We start from the raw sequence: 25315 nt of genomic DNA, 5'->3' as shown, positions 1-25315 counted from the left end.
ACAGGTGCAATATGCCAGTGTGACACTGGCCTAAGGTTTTCAAAAGGCATCACCCGAGTGTGAACATCACTACAACTAGGAAAAAAATGACTGTAATTCAAACGCAGCTCCCGTCGGCATTTAAACAGACCTTTGCTCTTAATTCCGATCGGTCCAACGAAATAACGAAATCTGAGCAGGTCTAAAAACTGAAACTGTTGATGCTGCAACTTTACACTTTGGAAAATTTATATATACTTTTTAAATATGAGCAGGCCTACAAGCTGGGATTGGTAATGCTGCACTGTAAACATAGTTATTTATTTATATTTTTCTGAGAGTATACTGAGAGTATTTTATTTAGTGGAGAACTTTGCAGCAGTATTTTATTTCTTATTCTTTTTTAATTGTATATATATTTTAATAAAAAGTATTTAAAAAAAAAAAGTTTAAACAAATTGTTAAAAAAAAGTTTATAGTAATGAACAACCTGCTGTTCCATTTCTTTCCCTTACTGTACCGAAAATGAACCGAACCGTGACTTTAAAACCGAGGTACGTACCGAACCGTGATTTTTGCGTACCGTTACACCCCTAAGATATATATATATATATATATATATATATATACAGTACAGACCAAAGGTTTGGAAACATTACTATTTTTGAAAGAAGTTTCTTCTGCTCATCAAGCCTGCATTTATTTGATCAAAAATACAGAAAAAACTGTAATATTGTGAAATATTATTACAACTTAAAATAATAGTTTTCTATTTGAATATACTCTAAAAAAATTCATTTATTCCTGTGATGCAAAGTTGAATTTTCAGCATTATTACTCCAGCCTTCAGTGTCACATGTAACATCCAGTCTATTACATGATCATTTAGAAATCATTCTAATATTCTGATTTATTATGAGTGTTGGAAACAGTTCTGCTGTCTAATATATTTGATGAATAAAAGGTTAAAAAAAACTGCATTTATTAAAAAAAAAAAAAATCTAATAATATATATTCTAATAATATATTTTCTTTACTATCACTTTTTATCAATTTAACACATCCTTGCTGAATAAAAGTATTTATTTTATTTTAAAAGAAGAAAGAAAAAAAAATTACTGACCCCAAATTACTGACCAGTAGTGTATATTGTTATTACAAAATATCTTTTTTTTTCTTTTTTTTTCTTCTTTTTATTCATCAAAGTATCCTAAAAAAGTATCACATGTTCTGAAAAAATATTAAGCAGCAGAACTGTTTCCAACTTTGTTAATGAATCATCATATTAGAATGATTTCTAAAGGATCATGTGATAATGATCCTAAAATTAAGCTTTGCATCACAGAAATAAATGATAATTTAAAGTATAATACATTTAAAAACAATTATTTTAAATTGTAATAATATAGCACAATATTACATTTTTTTCTGTATTTTTGATCAAATAAATGCAGGCTTGATGAGCAGGAGAAACTTCTTTCAAAAACATTAAAAATAGTAATGTTTCCAAAATTTTGGTCTGTACTGTATGTATATATATATATATATATATATATATATATATATATATATATATATATATATATACAGTACAGACCAAAAGTTTAGACACACCTTCTCATTCAAAGAGTTTGCTTTATTTTCATGACTATGAAAATTGTAGAGTCACACTGAAGGCATCAAGGGCTATTTGACCAAGAAGGAGAGTGATGGGGTGCTGCGCCAGATGACCTGGCCTCCACAGTCACCGGACCTGAACCCAATCGAGATGGTTTAGGGGTGAGTTGGACCACAGACTGAAGGCAAAAGGGCCAACAAGTGCTAAGCATCTCTCGGGGAACTCCTTCAAGACTGTTGGAAGTAGAGCTGAAACAACTAATCGATTTAATCGATTAAAATCGATTATTAAAATAGTTGTCAACTAATTTAGTCATCGATTAGTTGCTAAAAAACTTTTATTTGCCGTAAGCAGCTCATTTCGTGCATATTTCAAATCTGCGGTGACCAAAGTGTGGCAGTAATGAGCCACCGGAGGTTTTACTCAGCCAGTACAGCAGGTAAAGTAGCGAATAGCCAATAGCTGGCCTCGTTTTATGTCACGTGCTTCCCGAACAGCGTCTCTGCAGCATTCAGCGGGATGTGGGAGTACTTTACTTTGAGCCTTCAAAAAAGAAGAGTAACCCGTAAACTCTGCACTACTGAACTTTTTAAGTGGATGTTCACATATCGCGTCTTTTGCGCGCTCAAGTTCGTTATTTCCAATGTAGGCGCGCGATATGCGCGCTCATAATGTAAGCGACGCGGTCCCGTTTTTCCAGGCGCATCCGCACCGCATCGAGTTAAAAACATCTCAACTTTTCAGAGAGCCAGTGTTGCCAGATTGGAAATGTCCAAGTATCGTACCAGAAGTTCAAAATTATCATATTTGGAAGAAAATTATCGTACATTAGTCAAAAGAGTTATTTATCTATTCTAAACCAACAACATTTTGACACGACCTGCAAATTACCATAATAGATAACAAGGCTTATTGTTGGACAAAATACTATCCCTTTATTTTCAGTGACTCTCTGTGACGCGGCGCATATTAAAATGATTTTTAACACTTGCTTTGTCGTGTCCAGTGAAGAAGGAATTTAGCTGTTGCTGCGTGGTGCAGTTAACTCCACATCTGAGCCGCTGTCATCGGAATCCAGCGTGTTGTCAGATGTTGAAGGGGTTCTTGCTGTCATGGACCGCAACTAGTGCTCGTTGGCTTTAAAGCAGGGCACTCTCCTGCATTCTTAACACACCCTCAGGTGCACACGAACGCATTTAGAGTGTCTGTAATGAGCTGATTTCGTGTATGAGAAAAGAAGCCCTATGACTGCAACTACCATCATTAAAATTTTCATAAAATTCAGAAAATATCGTACATTACGGGATATTTTTCATTATTGATCGTAAAGAGGTAAAAATTATCGTACAAATACGATAATTATCGTACGTCTGGCAACACTGCAGAGAGCCGCAAGCGCACCGCGGGTCATGTGACAAGAACTAACCAATCAGCTTCATCCTTTCCCGTAACAACGTTGAAAGCTCAGCCAAGATGAAGGAACAGCTGATCATAGTTGTATATGGATTGCCATTTTGAAATAAATTTAGCTTAAATCAGCTACTGCAAGCGATTTTTAGAGCTGCAAATCCATTTATCCTTTGCTGAAATTTCCGCGTCTTCATGGAGAGAGCACGTCATGGTTGCTTAGCAAAGGCAGACGCCTCAGGGGCGCAACTGCCCGAGCGCTTTGGAAAGAAGGAGAAAGCGGCGCGCCTAGCGTTTTCAGGCGCGATATGTGAACGGCCCCTAAGACTTTTATTTGTGCAGATTCTCCAGTACAGTGTTGTTTGCAAATGTTTAGTCGTAAAAGCTGATAACATTGCTTTTTAACAGTTAACATTTAAAGCTTTACAAACATGTTCTGTGATCAGTTTGTCGTTTACCAGTTCATAATTCAGTCTTGCAGCCTAATTATGACTGAATGAGAGAGGTAAATGTTAAAATATATTTGAAATGCACTTTTTTTCTAAGTATTCACTGCTCTTTTTCACACAGCAGGTTTTTTGTGCGTGTCCAAATTTTTTCTGGACAACCTGGATGGATTTTACTTTAAAATGTGATTTCCATTCAGGTTTCATGCCATTGGCACTTTTTTTTCCGAAGGATTGTTTACAATTTCACAGCATAAGCTATAAAGCTGTTTCCCAGTAAATAATAAAATGCTATGTACTGCAATTTTATTCTGTTTTATCCTTATTCTTCGTGAAAATATGTTCTGAAAGATTCCTTAATAAGCTTTGTTCAGGATATTAAACTACTTTAGGAGCTCTAAGGACTGCCATGGTGAAAACATTATTTGAAATCTCCTTGTGAAATTTGCTAGAGTATGGGTCAGTGTTTTGATTGCAGAAGAGTTCGACAAAGGATTACTAACACATAATAAAACAACTCCAGGTATATTTTTGATGAGGATATGACAATGCAAAATGGTTAAAATCTCTTAAAAATCTATGCTGAATGATAAAGACCCTTTATTAATAATTTGCTTGGGGAAAAGATGGGCAAAACTAAAATATAAGTACATAAACCGATTAATCGTAAAAATAATCGACAGATTAATCGATTATCAAAATAATCGTTAGTTGCAGCCCTAGTTGGAAGACCATTTCAGGTGACTACCTCTTGAAGCTCATCAAGAGAATGTCAAGAGTGTGCAAAGCAGTAATCAAAGCAAAAGGTGGCTACTTTGAAGAACCTAGAATATGACATATTTTCAGTTGTTTCACACTTTTTTGTTATGTATATAATTCCACATGTGTTAATTCATAGTTTTGATGCCTTCAGTGTGAATCTACAATTTTCATAGTCATGAAAATAAAGAAAACTCTTGAAATGAGAAGGTGCGTCCAAACTTTTGGTCTGTACTGTACATAAATACAAACATACACACACACACACACACACACACACAAACAAATATACATACACACTGAACAAAATTATAAAACGCAACACTTTTGTTTTTGCCCCCATTTTTCATGAGCTGAACTCAAAGATCTAACTTTTAGATCTAACAAAGATTTAACTTTTTCTATGTACACAAAAGGCCTATTTCTACGGAAGTTCTAAGCAGCCATGCATTAACATTTTTATCCTTCTTGTTTTCTCGTTATTACGGCTTAATTTTCTCGTTATCTCGAAATAACAAAAGTTGTTTTCTCGTTATAACGGCTTAATTTTCTTGTTATCTCGACATAACAAAAGTTGTTTTCTCGTTATAACGACTTAATTTTCTCGTTATCTCGACATAACAAAAGTTGTTTTCTCCATTATAATGACTTAATTTTCTCGTTATCTCGACATCACAAAAGTTGTTCTCTAATAAGTTACAAAACTGCGCCAACAGGTGGCACTATAGACCTGAATATAACCAAAGTCCTTTTATCCAAGTCGTGCCACTCGGCCATCTTGGCAATGCCTCCGGGCAGCTATTTCAGACTAACAAGACAAGGCTCCTATCTAAATGAATGGGCATAGAGTCAGAACTGCACTTTCACTGGTCACCCGGGACATAAAAACTGCATGTATAGAAACAGCAGTAAAATATGATAAAAATCGCTGGAAAATTTTGATGACTTTTCCCCAAAATAATGTTTAAAATGCCTTTTTCCCCACATGTTATAGTTTTACTACCCATGCGCAAGAGTTCCTCAACTGTGCGCATACGTCAGTGGAACCAGACGATAGGCTTAAATGTTTCCCGGCTTGACTGTTAAAAGCAGATGATTGGCTTTCCAGCGAGAGGGGCGGGACATGTGCATACAGCCGCCATCTTTGCTGTTACGGGTTTTCCTTATATAGTTGTATTGAGGATTGAGGAAGTGGCATGTCTCTTATAAATTGTCTCTGATATAACTGATGGGGTGTTGTACACTATCCACTTTACTGTACACTTTTGGAATAGAATAGGACCTTCCTCGTGATCGCTATAATTTGTGCAGTATTGTTCATTACTGACATTTTAATTAACTCATAAATGTTAAATGCTTAAATCAATATGATTATTTTGTGTATTAAGTTCTTGCTAGATGCATGAGTTTCACCAACGTGTTCTGTGTCATAAAAAAACTGCTTATCAAAACCAAGGTTGACGTCACTGTATTCTGTTTGCACCTATATCTTTATTTGTGCTTCTTTGATGCACATGATTGTTAGTTAATAAGTGGAGATGTTCTGTTTATCTACAGTAGGACGGGATTTAACGATGTAGGCTATTTGTGATGCTCCTCTTTCCCTTATTATTAGTCTTTATTGTTAATCATATTGAGAAATGTGATGTATATGTAAAGTGCATAGGCTAATATAATTCCGTTTTGTTCTATAATGTATTATCTTTTTTTCTACACACACATACACTACATGTACAATGCTCTTTTCAAACAGAAGGTTGTAATAGATGATATCTTTTACAGCATATGATGGCTACTAAAAATTACAAATTATATATAATTGTATTTTGAATAGAGGGAACATTAAAAGTGTGTTTAATCCAAGCAGCTCTAAAAGATCTTAGAATAGTTCTCCATCCTTCTGAAGGCGCTCCGCCTGTGTTTGCGTGTTGTTTTGAAATGTTAATTACAAAAAATAAAGTTTGGTGTACTGTCTCTGGAAATATCAACAGTGATTGATCAGCCTTTATTTATGTATTGTAGACATGTAAGGGAAACAGGTCAATTTAGCTCAAAGAGAATCATTCTTGAACAGAATCACTGTTTCACGGCTGATCACTGAGACGCCCTGCGATTCACTGAACGAGCCGTTTAACATCAAATCTGCGCTGGATATTAATATCCAAAGTATAGTGAAAACACTATCAATTAGCACAGTAACAAGATCGGCAGTTTAAGACATTAACTTGTAAGCACAAAACACAAGATACTTCTCTTTTCAATATGAATAAGGCTTTATTAGATAAATCTAAGACATATAAACTAATCTAACACATAAACACACGCACTCACACAAGTTGCAAGAAGATCGAAAGTTAGGGAAAGATGAGTTTAAGAGAATGGAGATGTGGAACCCCAAGTTTACAGCAATACGTGAAATTGCATAGACATGAACAGCCATCAATCACTTAATTAACCCTCGCATTGAGTTCCTCAGTACATGTCTGGAGGTAGTACTTGCGTCTCCTGTGTAAAATTGTCGTTGAAAGGGGGTTTCCCGATGTCACTGATTGGCTGGAAGTTCAGCCAAGATCAGTCTTGGAAAGCCCTTGGTTGGGCGTTGGCTGAAGACGCGGAGTTGTGTGGGCTGGTTGAAGTTGAATGGATACTCGAGATCAGACTCGGAGACACGGCGTTACAAAACTTAACTCAGAACACGAAACTCTCAAACGGAAAAGAAAAGAAGTAAAGTTTGACGAGACTAGGTGGTGTTTCTTCTCATCGTGGCTATGTAGCAGCAGGCTTCCAGGACGAAACACGTTGGAACCGCGCTCAAATAACAGTGATGACTAAAAGCATGGCTAGAAGCAAAAGCTAAAAGTAGGCATGACTAGTAGCAGAAGCAAAGCTAACAACTTAAAGCAAAATTTTATGGTGTCCTAAGTATTTAAACTGGCCTGTTGGCCACACCTCAAATGTTGTCTTGACCAATCAGATATTGTCTTGGCTCGGGGTATCATAAATCATATGTTATCTTATCAAGCACGTTGTCCAAATTTTCCCGCTCTTGCAGGGTATAATTTTGGACATGATTCCTATAACAAGAATATGATACATTTGACAAATAACTGATGGTCAGAACTGTTTCAAGCTAACAGATTCAAACACATACATACTAAACATGATTATGTATCCTTAAGCTATCCAATAGTTATTAAAAAGACATACACAATAAGTGAATAAACATGATAGTCAAATGTGTGGGTTACATATAAATGAATATGGAGTTAAGCGATGGACTGAATTCACTTGGACAGAAGTCATTTTGGTCCATTTGACCAGAGGTTCAAAGGCCCCCCTTAGGAATAACGCTATGGCGTCAACTATCCATCTGGATAGAGTCTGTCTCGAAACAGCCATTCCCTTGGAACGTCCACCGAACGAGACAAACAGCTGCTCCGTCTGCCGAAAGGCAGCAGAGCGAGACACATAATCTCTTAAAACCCTGACAGGGCAAAGAAGACTCGAGTCTCTATCCTCTCCTGACACCGGCAGGGCAGACAGGGCAATAACCTGAGCCCGAAACGGTGTGTTGAGGGATTTCGGCACATAACCGTGCCTAGGTTTGAGTATGACCCTTGAGTCATTGGGCCCAAACTCCAAGCACGACTGGCTCACCGAGAGTGCGTGCAAATCACCCACACGCTTCACCGAAGCGAGAGCCAACAAGAATACTGTCTTGAACGACAGATGCTGAAGGCTAACTGATTGGATAGGCTCAAAAGGGGGACCCTTCAAGGCCTCCAAAACCGCCGCGAGGTCCCACATAGGGACTGACGGAGGTCTGGGAGGATTCAGCCTCCTAGCTCCTCTGAGGAACCGGATGACTAAATCATTCCTTCCTATTAACTGACCGAGCGCCGTTTCAGAAAAACGCCGCGATGGCCGCCACATAAACTTTGAGCGTGGATGGGGCTCTGCCCTTATCCAACAGCTCCTGTAGGAAGGAGAGGACCTCCGTCACCTCACAACTAAGGGGTGAATAACCTCGAGCTGTGCACCAGCTGGAGAACACCGACCACTTCGAGGCATACAGACGTCGAGTTTAACGCAGGGCAGTGAGCGTGTTCGTGGGATGCGAAGAGGTCCACCTTTCCCCTGCCAAATCTCTCCCACAACAGCCGGACTGTTTGCGGGTGTAGAGACCATTCGCCCATAGGAACATTGCCTCTGGACAGCCTGTCTGGACCCAGATTCTGTAGCCCAGGCACATGCACTGCCCTCAGCGAACGCACGTTGCGCTGAGCCCAAACCAGGAGGCGTTCCGCTAGCCTGTACAGGTTTCAGGACCCGAGACCGCCCTGGCGATTTATGTAGGACACCACAGACATGTTGTCCGAACGGACTAAGACGTGGTGATCCTTGATTTGGGGACAAAAGCGCATCAGCGCGTTCTCCACTGCCAGCATTTCTAGACAGTTGATATGATGGAGCTTTTCCCATTCTGACCATAGGCCAAAGGACGGTCTGCCCTCGAGCAGCGCTCCCCATCCCGAAGTGGAGGCGTCCGTCGACACCATCTTCACATTCGGCGAAGTCCCCAGGCTTACACCTGATCGGTACCAGCCGTTCGCTGTCCAAGGTGCCAGACCTTGACCTTGAGATGCCGCCGGCCAGACGCCCACGCTCTGCACGGCACCCGCGTCTTCAGCCAGAACTGCAGGGGGTGCATGCGGAGCAGGCCCAGCTGCAGAGCCGGAGATGCTGAGGCCATGAGGCCCAGCATCTTCTGACAGTGTTTGAGCGTAGTGTTAATTTCGTCACCTATTTTTAATTTAGTCTTAGTCTTAGTCTTGTGCCAAATGTCCTTGTTAGTTTTAGCCATATTTAGTCATTCACATATCTTTTTTTGTCAGTCAAGTTTTAGTCGACTAAAAGTCTCGTCATTTTAGTCTAGTTTTAGTCAAAAGAAAACTCAAGGTATCTTAGTCGACTAAAAGTCTTTTAATTTTAGTCAAAAATTTTTAGTGTTTTTTTAAAATAACACATTATTACTGATAAACATTTCAGTAAAAAAAAGTGTTTCACATATCTCAAACATTGGTTAAATGTCATAATTACCTGACAAAATACATTGTTGAATGATTTTTGTTGGATGCAAATGTTAAATGTGTCTGGTTTTCAAATTCTGATTTAGGAGACACATTCAAAAATGATTAACCTGATCACAATTTTTTACTTTATTGAGACTGCTTTTAATCGTAATGCAAAGACCGGTCATCGGGACATAAGCTGTCATATACAATAAAAGAGCCTGCGCAGCAACAGGAAATATAATTTAACACAAAAAGCCTGCCTAGACGGTGAACTTGCGCTCAGGAATTTTTTTTTATTTTGTATTTTTTGAGCGGTGTATGGACAAATTCTTTTTACGCACACACTATTTTATTTCTTGATAACAGATAACACACAAATATCGAGCCTCTTCCTTCGACCAAGCATGTCGTCGTCGCTCGTCCCTCGTGTTCGCTTCAGGTGTTGTGTGTTCAGCAGTTTCGTGTTGCAGCCACAGGCTGGCAGCAACAGGAGTATGAGACCTGTAACTTGAGCAACAGCGGGAAGCCGCAAACTCGTTCTGAATTTTTAAAGGCGTAACAGTTGATGAAAAAGCAGAGACGATTGTAGACGAAAATGAAGAGAGATTTTATCTTAGATTTTAAATAGTTTTTATTTTATGCAAAACATTTTCGTCTCGTCTTTTTTCGTCAACAATAATGCATGTTAATTTAGTCTTAGTCAGCGTTTTTGGACAGTGGTGCAGTCTTGTCATCGTCTCGTCTTAGTCATGAAAAAAAAGGTTGTTGACGAACATATATCGTCTCGTTTGACGAAATTAACACTATTTGAGCGACACGGTCGCGCCGCAGCGGAAAGAACTCGCTGCGCGCTGAATGCCCATCACGCGCTGTGGTGACAGCCGCGCCGTCATGGAACACGAGTTCAGAACTATACCCAGAAACAGAATCGTCTGACTGGGGTTCAGCGAACTCTTCGCCCAATTGACACTGAGGCCGAGCTTCTCGATGTGATCGAGTAAAACGGCCCTGTTGTCCACGAGCTCTGCTCGTGATCGGGCCAGAACCAGCCAGTCGTCCAAATAATCCAGCACTCGCATGCCTCTGAGTCTGAGAGAAGCGAGCGCTGCATCCATGCACCTCGTAAACGTACGAGGAGCCACGGAGGACTGTAAACTGGTATGCCTGGCCCTCGAAGGCGAATCTCAAATATCGCCTGTGGTTTGACGCTATCTGTATTTGAAAATACGCGTCCCTCAGATCTATTGACATGAACCAGTCCCCTCTGCGAATCTGCGCGAGGAGTTTCCTGGTCGTAAGCATTTTGAAACTGCGTTTCATCAATGCCTTGTTCAGCTGTCTTAGATCCAGTATGGGCCTGAGACCCCCGTCTCTCTTGGGTACCAGAAAGTATCTGCTGTACAGCCCCCCCTCGCTTTGAGCTTGAGACACAGGCTCTACAGCCCCTTTGCTCAACAGTTTAGATATTTCGACCCGAAGTATGTGTGCTACTTCTGTTTTGACCATAGTTTCGACGCGCGCTGGAAAGCGCGGAGGGCGTCGAAAAAAACTGTAGCGAGTAGCCTCTCTTTATAATGCCTAGCACCCAATCCGAAACCCCTGGAAGCGCTGACCATGCATCTGCATGAATGGCTAAGGGCTGGATGCGAAGCGCGCTCTGTTGACTGGGCAATGGCGGCGCTCGGGTGTGCTGCGCATTTGAGGCGGGGAGCGCGCTGATCACAGCGGGCAGATCGCTCCTCCTCGACTCCGTCCCGGCGCTTAACCGACTGGGGGAAGGCTGAGCAGGCCCCGTGGGACTCGATATGTCTGCGAGTAACTGTGGGCTGCATATGTGGACATTTACCACTTTCAACTCGCTGTCTGCCTGTGCAGAGCGTACGTGCACGTGCCTCGTTTTTACAGAAGCCACGCGCCGTATGTGACATAGTGTATGTGGGCACTGGGGAGTGGGCACGTTTACTATGCGGCGCGCTCGACCGATCTGTGTCGATCTTATGTGCGCGAGCCCTGTGTGCAGGGCTGTGCTTACATGTGGAGATGGGCACTGAGGAGTGGGCATCGTCACTGCATTAATAGCACCATCGGCCGTGGCCGGACGAGCGTGCACGGGTTTTGTTTTTACAGAAACCACATGACGCGTGTGACATAGTAATTGTGGGCACTGAGGGGTGGGCACGCTTACTATGCAGTGTGCGCGATCGACTTGAGTCGCTTTTATGGGCGCAGGCCCTGTGTGCAGGGCTGTGCTTACATGTGGAGATGGGCACTGAGGAGTGAGCATCGTCACTGCATTTATAGCACCATCGGCCGTGGCCGGACGAGCGTGCACGGGTTTTGTTTTTACAGAAACCACATGACGCGTGTGACATAGTGATTGTGGGCACTGAGGAGTGGGCACGTCTACTATGCTTTTATGGGCGCGAGCCCTGTGTGAAGGGCTGTGCTTATATGTGGAGATGGGCACTGAGCAGTGGGCATCGTCACTACATTTATAGCACCATCGGCCGTGGCCGGGACACCAGAAATTACACCTTTTTTGGGAAATATCTGGGTAGCCGTGATAACTGTCTTTGTGTGCAGGCAAGCGGGCAACCGTACAGGCTTGCGCATTGCAAAAGACGCTGAAACAGTCACAATCTCTGGAACTGAAACAGCGGCGCGCTTAGGTGAGAGCCCGGCCACAGCGGAACTCGTACACCGGCGCTTCGATGAAGCAGCCATCGTGTGTAGTGCAGACGCAGCGTCATGCAGCATGCATAGATGGCTTTCCTAGGATGGCTTCGGGGCTCCCGGCCTCACCGTAATCCTCTGCCGCGGGCCCCGCAGCGCGGGGCGACGGCCGGTAGAGCGAGAACGGGGGTCTCGAGCTGCGTTGCTGAAGCTGTTGTGACTGGATCGCTCATCGCGTTCTAAACTGCCAACAGACAGTGAAGCCGCTTCTATATTATAGATCAGTGGTTAGCAGTATGTCCGCTGTTTAGCAGTATTTCAGACTGGACCAACCAGACAGTAAAACGGCGACTAGGGACCAAGACGGTGCTGAAAATTTTTAAATGTGATGATACCAGCGTCTCTGTAGAACCGGTAGTAAGTTTGAGTATATTCGTTACCCCCAGCTGCGTTCAGTCGCTTCCGTGTTAGTCTAAGCGCAGGGCTCCAGACTGTAGCCGAATATATATACTAGTGTCTGTGAATATTAAACTGCAAAATACTATTTAAATATTACTCCTGCAAAGTCTACATCTCTGTGGGAGACGGGCGCAGATGCACGGGAGCTCGCTGTTTTGTGGCCTCTGCCGTGTGACACTATATGAGGACATGAACGCATAAACCGTCACTTCATGAGAATTTAACGTTTCATTTGAGAAAACTGTCATATCATAAACACAGACACTCAAAGATCTTCATGGCGAGTAAATTGACAATATATTAAGCTACTGTTGTAGCCTACAGTAGATTAAGCTACGTCTCTATGTAGTAATAATACGTCTCTATTAATAATAATAATTATGCCTAGACGGTTGCTTGTTTTTTACTTGTTTTGTTGTAAAGAGATTATCTGATTAATATAGAATTTTTTATATTCCTAGACTTATTTGTTGCAGTTTTTTATACACCAATATTGTAAAACTAAAATACTAAAATACCTTTTTTAGTTTGCGGTGTTAGATTTTTGGCTGCATTTGAAGTTCTTTTTCGCTTAAGAAATTAAATAATATTACTGTCAAATTCATGTCAGATAATAAAAATACTGTAATAAATACAGTAGTTAACCATGTATTTGTTCATGTTTTATCAAGGGATAAGTCTGGAGCACACCATAAAATAATTCTAGAAATTTACACAGGGCTAGTAGTATATACAGCTGTATATACAGATACACACCCAGGTATCGGATCAGTACTCGGTATCGGCCGATACCCTGAGCCCAGGTATCGGAATCGGTATCGGGAAGAGAAAAAGGGTATCGGAACATCTCTAGTGGCCATCACAACTTGAAATCTCACAGATGTAAGAATTTAGGTCACATGTCCATGATTATTTCAAAATCGACAACTCAGAGAAAATAAAACATAGAGATCTTTACCATCAGGTATTTTTGAAAGACCTTGTTTTGGAAAGAAAACATTCTAAATGTATGCATACATCCACAGGAGGGAGCTGTTTTTGCCATTCCTATTCACTTGTGCTTTGAAAAGCTAATTGTAATGTTGCAACCAGCAGGTTGTTAGTTTTGCTGCAACACTAACACTGTGTGTTTGTGTGTGTGTTAAATAATCCAGAGTCATCTTCAGTTACCCTTTTCCCATGCGTCCCTGAATTAGTATTAATCCCGGGAAGTCAGGTTTATAGATTTCAAAACTAAATTTGTTCACATATGTTGGTTAAGACTAGATGCAACCTAAATGGGTTATTAACTCAATCATCACAAATAATTTTTAATAGTTTACAAAGACTAAACCCTTTCTTTGACTGGAAATGTGTACACGTATGAATGAGAATTTCTAATTGCATAATTATGACTAAATGGTGCTATATTGTTACACTTTTCTGCTGTTAAGAGTAAAATAGTTAACACTGCATTTGATTTGCACTTCTGTTACTGAAGATCAGTGAGCAGACATTCACAGCTACAGTACTGAATAAAGATCCATTAAACAACGCAAGTATAGTAATATCTCTATTATGATTATATATTTTATTGTATACTTTGCATTTGAATGGTTGAGATGTTGACCTGTGATACTTTTTAAAATGTTACTGCACAAAGAAAAACATTTTAAGCGCAGGCCTTTTTTTTCAATTACAATTTATGTTTTACTTGTTGGAAATAAAGAAATGTATATCTAAATTCCCACAGGGAAACTTTTATTTTATTTTCATAAGAAGTCTCTAAAATACTTATTTATTTTGACAGTATTTCTGACTATATGTGTGGTACTGGTAATTATAAACTGTTAAACATTCTAAATTCTGGGCGTTTATCATTATAATCATGCAGCACCTTTTCTTTGGTTTTTGTGTTTTTATTTGAAAAAGGAAATGCTTTGGGGAACCTTCTTGGTCTAATAAATAAATATCACGCTTTACAAATGATATTGTTCAGATTTTAACTACAGCTCAACTAGGTTCACTTAATTGAAAAATAGTCTGATGGTTGTTTTTGCGAGGCTCATTAACAGAACGTATGTGGAATTAGGACAAAAGCCTTCTTTGCTTTCATAGTTCACTTACTGTCTAATTAACCGTTCTAGGAGTTGTTACAGTACAATTCAACTACTTGCTTTCACAAAGAAAGTACACACTCCTCTCACACTGCGTCTCTCTCCCACTTCATCATGATTGCCTTGAATGTTTTCTCTTAGCCTTAGCTGTCTTTGTGAGAATGGTAGCAGCTCTGATGGGCTTGTAATGCTTTTCCCACCTGTGTTTGCCATTAGGACTTTTTCGGGATCATTTAGAGTATGTTCTGATCAGCCAGAAAGCCCCAAAGATATCCCAGCATTCATCTGGTAGCTCCCTGTGAAACAGGAGGTCTCAGAGCGCTTGGCTGTAGAACTGGAGACTGTATTTAAAACAAAGAAAATTTGGTAAATCATTAAAGTTAATGGCTTTAATGATGCGTTTAGAAACGGTACCACATCAGCGACAGCATGCCAAGCTGCTAAACAAAGTGATTCTTTGATTACAATCACATTAAGTTGTTTCACCTCCTAATTTTTTTTTATTTCATCCTGTTTTTCCTCCTCCAGAAGACAAAATATCCCGCAACAAACACCCAAAGGTTTATAGAAATTCATGACAAAGCCCTTGTTATCTTATCTTGTGGTTTTGGCTTTAGGTAAAGCATTTCTCTGGTTGTGCTGCTTTGCTCACCTCAGCTCTGCTCCGAATACAAACCTGCAGTCAGCATCCTTTCCCACCGTTTGTGCTAGACATCCCGTCCAACTTAAACACAGAACTCCTCTCTTGTTTATTATCCTGCATATTTGTTTTCTGTGATAGAGGGAAGGAAGGAAGGGAGATATTAATACATGTTATTTTACACAGTAAAGAGTTTCCACCTCGTAAGAAAACACTGCCAGGTTGATGGGACCAGAATGTCTAAAATGTTAAAAGTTACGTTTGATATTTGTTAACAATTAGAAATGTCACTAAAACACCATGAGACAGTGAACACTTGACTCGTATGAAAGATTATTTTTATGAGTCTAAAATAATAATGAAACGAAGGATCGAACGCACTGTCTGAGTTAGCAGTTTGAATCAGAATCACTCAAAGGCCTTACTGAACTCACATGTGACACAACTGGGGGATTGGGGTACTTTTTATTTTAATTAATTAAATGACCTTATGATTTAATTAGATTAATTTAATTTGTAATATTTGCAGATAATATTTAAATATGCACACATTCACTCTTAATCGTATGTCAAATATGTCGAAAATCAGTGTCGTCACACTCAATTATGAATTGCTTAGCCACATGTCAACTGATATTTTCTAATTAGAAATTTGACAAAAAGTCACACTATATAACTTTCGGTCGTTTGATTTTTTTTTTTTTTTACATTTGTAAAACATGATCATAAGTTTAGCTACTTACTACCTAGCTAAGGTTAGCACCATCAAGAACATCCAGTGGGACGCTTTAATCAAAAGCCTTGTTTGATTTCTTTGATTGGCTAATAATTTTAAAATTGACAAGAGCTGTTAAATTATTATTTAAGTTTAAAACTTTTTGACACCGTGTAATTAAATATACATATAAACAAGTTTTGAATTAATAAATATTGTTTGATATTATTATTGTTTATTATTTAATTCAAGAATTAGGAGACTTTGTTGGAATCATTTTATTTTATTTTAACTTTTTGTCAGCTAACAAATTTATTTGGCACTCAAATGATTAATACATCATCATAAATGGGTGTACTGAAAAACAACGTCAAAAATACAACACGCTTGAGACCCACAGAATAATGGTTTTGCTAAACTGTTGGGCCTGTGACTCTGGTAATTCCCTACTTTTGCCCCTACCTCAGATCAAACCTGTGACCTTTGTTTTTTCAGCCCAGCCTAAACCATTCTTCCGAGTGACTGCATAGGAGCTTTCAAAGCATGAGAGAAAACACTTACTATGGTATGAATACAGATCTGCTGGCACAGAAGCTGAGTGAGTAGTGAACAAAAACATATTTTTAAATTATTTATTATTCTTTATTTTAGCAGGTAATTTGATTGATTGCCTGGTCTTCTGGAGCAGTGACCTGGCCATGGGTTCTGTGCTTACAGACTTATGGTAAAGTCTTTCCCCTGAGGTGGAGCCCTGTGTTTTGACACACTCTTCAAAACAAAAAGAGTTTTTCTCTGGGTTTGGAGAAATATTTTGGTATGTAGCAGGATAAGGAAAACATTTCATCATTATTCGATCACATTATTCACACATGGAAATGATTCCTGAGGTGTAAATCTCTTCATGGGAAACATGTAGATTTCCTGAAGCCAAACTTAAACTGCTAACTAAAGACATTTCACAGATTGCACTAGGAATGCATTTTGGATGGTTTCCTGGGGTCTAAGTGTGGATTTAAAAGCGGACCAGTCTGGTAAATCCAAGAGATTCTTGACAAAAAAAAAACTTCTTAGGTTACGCATACTTTATAACCATGGTTCCCTGAGAACAGGGAACAAGATGCTGCATCCTCTAGAGGGTGCTATGGGAACTCTGTCAGCGTGACCGGTGTCTGAAGCATGAATGAAATAATGACAATGAACTTGACATTTGCAGGCGGAAGCCTATGACGTAAGAAAATGAGCGACTGCAGATTAGAAAGGGCAATTGTAGAACACATCATCCTCAACGTCTCGTCCCCTATTCTCAGGGAACCATGATTACATGCGTAACCTGAGACGTTCCCTTTTGAAAGGGAACTCCTCGCTGCATCCTCTAGAGGGCGCTATGGGAACGCTATACCAATGCCGCCATGCTGAGGGAAAAGTGCCTAGGTAATGGTTTCCCCAAGTCAGGACTTGAGGAACAGCTAGGCTTTACTGCAGGCTCAAGCTCCAAACATCATAGACTAACTCACCCGCCAAAGTCTGGAGCTCTAAGAGTGGAGATCTCAGCATAACAACTCTCTAAACTGAGAGGAGACCTAGCTACACTCAATGCCAGAGGCAGTTGGCGAGGCTCAAAATAAAAGAGCCTGCACTCCTTTTATTGCCTAGGCGAAGCTCAACATAAAGACCATCTATCAAGGTGGGGCCGAACACTTGATTACAAGCTTAGCTAGAGCTCAGTAGAGCGAAGGCTTCAGCAGAATGACTCTCTTAAGCGAGAGGATGCCAAACTTACTCAAGAATGTCCATCAAGGTGGCCCCACAGAGGGCCGAACACTTGATTACAAGCTTAGCTAGAGCTCAGGTGAGCGGAGTACTCAGCAGAATGACTCTCTCAAGCAAGAGGAGGCCAAACCTACTCAACATACTGTCTATCAAGACCTAGCCACACTCAGTGTCAAATGTAGTTAGTGAGGCTCAACATAAGAGCCTACACTCTCCTTGCTGCTTAGGCGGAGCTCTGGGGAGCAGAGGTTTCAGCAGAATGACTCTCTAAAACAAGAGGAAGCCTAGGACTCAATCCTCTTAGAGAAACTCTTAAGAATGGAGGCCTCAGAATGATGACTCTCTAGAGCGAGAGGAGGCCTGACAACACTCAGCGTTAAAGACAATTAGCGAGGCTCACAAAAAAGGAACCTACAAACCAATAGTGCTGTCTAAGCAGAGCTATGAGGAGTGGAGGCTTCAGCCGAATAACTCTTAAACGAGAGGAAGCCTAACAACACCCAACCTAGCTGAGGAGCTCTTAAGAGTGAAGGTCTCAACATAACGACTCTCTAAAATGAGAGGAGACTCGACACTAAATGCTAGACACAATTAGTGAGGCTCACAATAGAGCCTACATACTAATAGTTTTGTCTAGCAGAGCTCTAGGAAGCGGAGTACACTGCCAACGACTCAGAAGCTAGAGTACTAAGCTAACAGCCACAGAGCTCTGTTGAGAGAGAACTGGGAACTGTTATCTCAGCACAGCAATGGAGGGGAGCTACCAGGCTCAAGAACAGCTGAGAGGATGAAAAGGCTCAAAAAAGAGCCTAACAACTCAAAAAACAAGTGCGGAGCCTCCTTCATCAATAATGTAGAAAACCCAAATTATACATAGTTCCCATTCTGTAAAAAAAAAAATATATTCAAAAAGGAATTCTGGAAGAAAAAGCATTCCTCGACAGATTCCTTTCATGCCTCACTAACAATCCCCGTGGTTGGCCTGATTAAATGCCTCGGCAGTCGTCAGACCCGAAACGCGGGTGAGAGACGCTAAATTCTCAAAAAGGATCAGGCATTCTCAATGCAATCACATCTTGCAGCGTGGCTATCTCTCCTGAGAGCCGTACACACTCTGATTAAACACTTAATTCCCTCAAGAATCAGGCAACAGAAACTGCCGCGAATGCATCACATTAAGCTTTTTCAACTCCCCCGAGAGGTGAACGCGCTCGTGCAAACGCTGAAAAAGCTTGAGTACAGACCTCTACCTATACTGCTCTAGTAGTTCCGCGAATACAACAGTGAGCGCATCCTACTCTCTTGTGAGTCAAACTCATATGAGCCTCGCACACAAGCCTTTAAGACAAAAAAAGAGGAAGATGTGTTCTACAAGTGCCCTTTTATATCTTCAGTCGCTCATTTGCTTACGTCATAGGCTTCCCCCTGCCAGTGTCAAGTTCATTGTAGTTAATTCATTCATGCTTCAGACCTCGGTCACGCTGACAGCGTTACCATAGCGCCCTCTAGAAGACGCAGCGTGGAGTTCCCTTTCGAAAGGGAACAATGTAAGCTTCAAATGCTCCCTTAGGGGGTGAAGCTGAAATTAAACAACATTTTTTAAAATGCAGCTCCTGAATAATGTCTATTATTTATATGACTGGACTCGTATTATTTGATATGTTGCAATTTGTTGCACTAATCCATATTTGTTGTCTTGACCGATCACCTTGAAAAGTCAGAAGCTAAATTATGGGTTCTGATTCTGATTCATATCAGCATCCAAACCTCTCATCAAAACAGCTGGAGATCATTATGATCCAGCATGGTACAGTAGAGATGAACTGTCATACAGAGCTCTGAGCCAAGCGTGTGTGGGGAAAAAACAGTCAAGAATCCAAACATCATTTTACAGGAAACTCTCAATAACGCTTGATCAAGTGCTCTGAAGTGAAGTCCGAGCCATTAATGTGAACTCTTGGGCTCCATTTTGTCATGATTTACAAATGTTGAACATTGCTGAAGATAGAAATGTGGAAGGCAGTGGTGTTTTCTGTCCAAGTGCTTGTGAGAGTAAAAACATACATAGCCTCCAAAACAAGCATAACTTAAGTTTTAAATCTCAGTCTGAGAACGATTCGAGCAGTACCTGAGAATCAAAGAATGAATTTCGGAGTCTCTATGTGGCTTTGGTTAAGTGCATGACCAAGAATGATTGTAGATAAGAAAAGGGATGTACTGGTCAAGTTGTAGGGAGCCTCAGGGCTTTTCAGGGTGGCCCAGTCAATGCATGGGCAGGCTGCCAAAACCTTTATGTAATGCAAATATAAAAAATTTAAAGGGAGAAGAAGTTTGTGCAGTGCTGGGTCTTGAGAAAGACAAAAACAAAAGATTTATCCATAGGGTGGCCCGGAATTCATACAGGTCAAGTTAATTAAATGCATCTTACTATTTAGTTTATTGAAAATTAAATATTTAATTATTTATTTATTAATATTTATTTAGTCCTCAAAACTGTATAAGTGGTGGTGAGAATTTTTCAATGACTCTTTGTGCAGGTTGCATCCTTACACCAGTCGTAGTCAGTGATTCATTTATTCTACCAATTCATAAAAAAACAAATTTGAATTATAACGTAAGGAAATGAGTGTGCCATTTAAATGTTCATTCGGTTGATATGTTAAAAGTCACTGAATCATTAATTCAAGCATTTTCTAAAAAGCTAAATCATTCAGGAAGGAAACAAAGTATTATTTTCTTTATGATTTATTAATTTATTCTCTGTGTTTTGCTTAAAGACAGCAGTAGACCTACTAATTTTGATGGCACAGTTTAAAATGTAACTAACTGAATATTCTACTGTATGAATTGTTTCATAAATGCAATTTTAACCCCCAAACATGTTGCTTTTCTAAATATCACAACTCTGATTGGGCTGTAAGTTCAAAGCCGGACACAATATAATTTATTTTTCCATCATATAAATGGACCGCTGTTCTCCCATCAACTATTTGGGGTACTGAAACAAAACAAGTCCCCTACTCAGGGGCGTCGGACTAGGGGTAAAGCAAGTACTGATTACCAGGGCCCCAAAAGAAGAGAGGGCCCTTGAAAAGTCTGGAATATATATTTTCAGGGGCGGGGGATTTTTGTCATTAGGACTGCCTATGCATAGGGCCTAAGTGCTTCTCAGTTCAGTTTCCCTTTTGGCGAACCCTGTTGAAGTTCCTCGCGCACCCTCAACTATCAGGCGTGGTAGAGCGCCAGACACCAGGTCCAGCACTAGTGTGTATGCCCAAGGTCAGCCCTTGTGCTGGGCTAGGTGCCTGTGTGCCTGTGTGTATGGTGATCCCACATGTGTATTCTTCCACGGTACGGCTTCCCTCATGGTAAGCCTGTGTCTTTCCCAGGCAGAGGCTTTCAAGATGTGTCTTTCAAAGCATTTCCCTACTTGGGTACGCTTTTCCCAGTGTTATCCATATCCACTGTGCGGAACAGCAGTGGGAGGTTCCTCTGCCTAAGTCCTTTCCTGTCTTCCATACCGATTGGTTTGGGGGACTTGCCGGCTTTCGCAGGGCATTGGAGGGGGTCAGCAATAGTGCCGCTTTCCATACAGATCCCATGACTGACGTAAAGTCGAACATGACTGACTGAAAGCGAACGGAGACGTTACATTCCGTCGCCACAATTGCTGTACCACAGCTGTATGGCCGAAGCACATCGTCTCCGCTCCTCAGCGATAAACTGAATGTGCGACTACATGCACTATCCTTATATACCCGCGCTGCGGGGCGGGGTGCGCGATGCAAATCTTGCATGCCAAACATTCATTGGCTTGTTTTGTTAACACTCAAATCTCTCTAGCGAGATCCCAATTCGTCAGTCACTGACGTAACTTCTCCGTTCCCTCCTTCAGGGAACAAGGGTTACCATACGTAACCAAGACATTGTACTGTCATTTCCACCACAATTCCACTGTGTACTAAGAATTTTTAAGGTTAATAATCATATTATGCAATATATATATATATATATATATATATATATATATATATATATATATATATATATATATATATTACACACAGTTGTCCAAACTTTGAAGAAACACCCATATGTATTTGCAATTATTGGCGTATTTTACAATTATTGTCGTAATTGCATGAACACAGGACGAGATGTGCAGCCAACCCAGGATGCAAATGATTCATAAATTACTTAATTCTTTCCAGGTAAGATTTGTGCTTTCACAGTCATCAATGTAGCCAGGATTTCCCTTTTTGTGGAAAACAGTTTGGAACCTAAGTTTGGAACCATAATATTGTATTTCAGTATCTCAAAATAACTCCATGAAATAGACTTATAGACCAACAGTCTCCTCTGAAAACCACAAAGTCTCTGAAAAGAAGCCATATCTGAGAGCAGCTCACTGTGTGCAGCTTATCACACTGTGAGCTGCTACGTCCTGCCAGACAGAATCCACGTTCCACTGAAATCATGAATTACACTAGAGCCAGAGGTTGTCAGGGCTGCAGATTAGGAGAAAAATTGGTAGCAGGTTTAAGAAAACGCTCCTAAACACAAACTGTGGGTGGTCTTGTGTTTCTCTGTCGAGTTTCACTGCACAACCTCAAATTGCATTACCACGTGAACTGTTTAGTGTTCAAAACTGTCAGAGATTGTCTTTAAAACAACTCTTTTGTTGTTGTTTCCGATTATTTTGTCTTTGATGGAGCAGATCTGTAGAAGAACCTGTCATCTGCCCCATTCACACCTTTTCCTACTTTTCTTTCTCTACTGACTTGTTTTGGACTTTCTCTCATTCTATGATTAATGTTCTGGTTATTTATCTCTGTCTGTCACCATCTTTCTTAATGTGTCCTGGCTGTAAGCCAGATCCACCTAGAGCAGAATGAGAGAGTAAGAGACAGTCGAGCATGTTTGGTTTGGCCCCATGTCCTCCTCTCGTCCACCATCTCTCTCCGGAGTGCCCAGAAGATTCTGAACTCCTCGACCTTAGGCCATATTCATGACATATTACCCCTCTCTGCCATTTCTCATGTGCTTATTGCAGCTCGTTGTTGGGTGGCCATTACTAAAAAAGATGGTTAAAGTGGACCTCTTGCTGAGTGATAGGAGGGCTAAATCTCAGATCCACTCGGGGCAAAGTACTCCACATCCTACAGATGCACGCGGACACATGCGCACTCCCTCCTCACATAGATTAGATGCACAAAGCAATCCCAAAGCAATCAAATGTGTGCCACAGAAAGGTGAGCTGTACGTTTTTTCGATCTAGTCAAAACTGACACACTTGCCTAAATGTAGCAAAACTGAATGCTTAATTGACTGACATTAACAAACATTGGCAGAGACAGGAGTGTTATGTTTAATTGTTTTGTTTCAATTTTTCACCAGGGAAGTTCTTATTTAAAAGTTGGATTGTAATAATTATTGTGTCAGGTGAAATAAAAATGGTCAGATCAAGATTGCAATGTTTTTGTTTCAAAAATTATAAAATTATATTGTAAACAAAAGAGTGATAAATAGTAACATTGGCACGATCTCAAACTCAGAAACTCGAGTTTCAAACAAAGTTCTGAATTTTCCGTTTCTCAATTACAACATTGTAGTGTCATTTATATGCATTCAATTCATAAATATAAAACAAAATTAACTGCGATTGGTCACCATTTGATTTAAGCAGTTTTTGACCAGAATGGAGTTTGGACCTTGTGTGGTTTAAAGATCTGGCCTGGGAGTTATTTATATGATGCAAGACAATCACATTTTAAAAAAAGAAATGTACTCATCCTCAGGACATCCAAGATATAGATGAATGGAGAAGTTTAGCATTACATCACTTGCTCACCAGTGGATCCTCTGCAGTGAATGGGTCCCATTAGAATGACAGTCAGAACAGCTAATAAAAACATTTTTAAAATCCACACAACATGCTGTGTGTTTGCAATAAATAACAACTTCATCATTAAGACATTTTAACATTCAAGCCATTGCTTACAGTTAAAATAAAAAGTCCTCTATAATATTGCTTTCTCCAGGGTTGTCTCGTCTGAATCAGGAGATAAATGTGCACAGATCAAACACAGTTTGCAAGCGAAAACAGTTCTAAACAGTTTTAATAAAATATTTCAGTGGATTTTGATATTAGAAGACAACAGGGGATAGATTTTTCACTGGAGGAACTGTTATTATACGTAGATTATGAATTGGTATTTTGGTCAGAAGTGACAGTTTAAGTTAAAATGCCTTAATTATGGATTTGTTTCTTACAAAAATGAATGTTTCCACTTCACAAGACATTACTTGACTAACTGGAGTTGTTTGGATTACTTGTGGATTATTATTATGTTTTTATCAGCTATTTGGACTCTCATTCACTGCAGAGGATCCATTAGTAAGCAAGCAATGTAATGCTAAATTTCTCCAAATGTGCTGATTAAACAAATTTATCTACATCTTGGATAACCTGAAAGTAAATTTCCAACAAAATTTCATTTTGGATGCAATCTTCCTTTTCACTTAGAACTTAATAGAATTTTAATGTTTTAACTGAAACAAAACAATATTGAATAAAAAAATTTTTTTTTTACTTATCTTTCACTCTGATTGTTTTTTTTTCTTTCCAAAATGGGATATATATGCATGCATTCATCCTGAAACACACACTTATAAAAATAGTATACTGCTGTCTCTTTTGCACTCTTCAGAAATGCACAAATGCATTAATCTTCATCCGCCTGCTGAAAGGTCTCCTCGCCATCCTGATGCACTGAAGCAGGCCTAATGTTTAAAAGGAGAAGAGAAGAAAGACTGAGTCTCATTCGCAGATCTCTGGAATTAATCAGCATTAGGAAACAGAAAGCAGAAAACGCAGAGAGAGCCTCTGGGAACAGAACAACAGACCAGATGCCATCAGAGTCACTTATGATGAGGATCTGAGAACAGCAGGATGCGAGAATATGTGTGTGTGTGTTTGAAGAGGGAGGAGGGAGTCTTTGATCCTCAACATCAGCAGCTTCAAACACTGGAACACTGCAGTACAAGTCCGTCAATGTCTCTGTACACTAAATCCAAAGGATAAACTGGTTGTTTTGTCCCTTAGGGGAGCAGGACACAGCTGTTAGCTGCAGGTCTCACTGTATCAAACTGAGCCACACTCACTGCTTATTTTTTAATAATAGTCCAGCTTCATTCTCTCTGTCACACTGAGCATCAATGACCTGTATTTATTATTAGTCACAGTTAGATTCGGTCTGTCAGGGGGCCTGACTTCACTAAACCACAGCAGCCTGCTTAGTGTCTCTGTCCCCAGAACACTGCACAGAGGAGCCAGACCTCCATACATCACAGAAGACAGATGAACGGGGAGAGACGAGTGCTCTCTTTAAATTATTAACTAATAGTAAATGTGCATCTGTATGTGCTTTCTTTGTACTTTTGGTTTACATATGACTTTTACATGCTCAGATTTCTAAATATGCAGCATTATAACCCCAAAATGTATTTGGACACTTAAGCCACACTTCAAAGGATAGCTTATCCAAAAATGGAAATTCTGTCATCATTTACCCACACTGATGTGATTCCAAACCTGTATGACACATTCTTTCTTCTGAGGATAATAAAAGGTGATATGTTTCAGAAATGTCTCAGTCTTTTTAATGAAATTCAACTA

The 25315-nt window shown here is 40.1% G+C and overlaps 1 pseudogene; it reads left to right on the top strand.

Moving 5' to 3' along the window:
* Window positions 1-14027, top strand: part of LOC132110299 (retinol dehydrogenase 14-like) — a 35072-nt pseudogene extending 21045 nt beyond the window's left edge.
* Window positions 14028-25315: the final 11288 nt, after the last annotated feature.

Source organism: Carassius carassius, chromosome 30, assembly GCF_963082965.1.
Source record: "Carassius carassius chromosome 30, fCarCar2.1, whole genome shotgun sequence".
Lineage (NCBI taxonomy): Eukaryota > Metazoa > Chordata > Actinopteri > Cypriniformes > Cyprinidae > Carassius > Carassius carassius.
The sequence above is the reverse complement of the archived record's forward strand: the minus strand, read 5'-3'. Positions and strand labels throughout refer to the sequence as shown.